Here is a 1,141-nt window from a genome sequence, read left to right on the forward strand (position 1 = left end):
TTGCTATAAGAGGCAAGAAACCCGTGCTATTTCATTTGCGTGCGTGCAAGCGAAACACAATCACAAAGCATAAGCAATTAAATAAATTTCTGACAGTTCACATCAAACCCTTTTCGAAAGAACCTTGACCGTAAATAATAAAGCACAAAAGAGACAACAAGCTTTCATTCAAATAATTTTTCACTGTCACATTTCCAATTTTTTTTAACCTTTGCAGAGTTGAGTACAAAATGAATGTTACTTGCAAACTTCAAATAGATGCGACTTCAGTAAACACTGTGAGACACACAACAGAGATCACAGATCTACTTGTGGTGTTCGATTCCCTCTCTGTCTTTGTTGAACCCATAAGTTACCAGAGAAATTTCCATTTGGTTTCAGTGTTGTACGTAACACCACCTTGGCGAAATAATAGAAGTACAGCTCATTTTGATTTCGGCTCGACGGGCGAAAGATTCACGCTGTCGAAGTCCATTACTCGTCGCTTTTAAGATTCCAGATCTTTATGTTTTATCATTCTGGAGGTAAGACGGTGGACGTGGCTTGGCCATGTCCTTCGCATGAAGAAAGGCCGGCACCCGCTCGAGGTGCTGTCTTGGGCGCCCCCTGGAAAGAGGCACCGGGGTAGACCACTCGGCACTTGGCGGAGGACCATCGAGGACGAGATGAAAACAGCTGGAAAGACGTGGAACGAGCTGCGGTGGCTGGCCCACGACCGGTCTGAATGGAAGAAGTTTGTCGGTGCCTTATGCATCCCCAGCGGGGCTCCGAGGATTGAGTGAGTGAGTGAGTGAGTGTGATCTTTATGTTTCACCACCTGTCTTGACGTTCCATTCTTGAGCTCCATATGGGTATATTTTCTTTAAAGATGAACTAAAACGCCATTCGCGTTACAATGACTTTCGAGGCCATTACAGGTTAATTGTGCAGAGCAAGCTACGCATTACCCCAGCCCCCTGAAACCTAACAAAATACGCACAGAAGACTCTATGCACAAAGACACCACTTAGCAGGGGAGTGACAGGCAAGACTTTTCCCGACACGGAAAAAAATAAAAACAACAAAAAAACCCACAAAATGAAACCGAGATTCCGACTGGGTTTGGCAACCCAGTAATAATGGCAAATCAATCGGATACTGA

Source organism: Montipora foliosa, chromosome 6, assembly GCF_036669935.1.
Source record: "Montipora foliosa isolate CH-2021 chromosome 6, ASM3666993v2, whole genome shotgun sequence".
NCBI classification, from domain to species: domain Eukaryota; kingdom Metazoa; phylum Cnidaria; class Anthozoa; order Scleractinia; family Acroporidae; genus Montipora; species Montipora foliosa.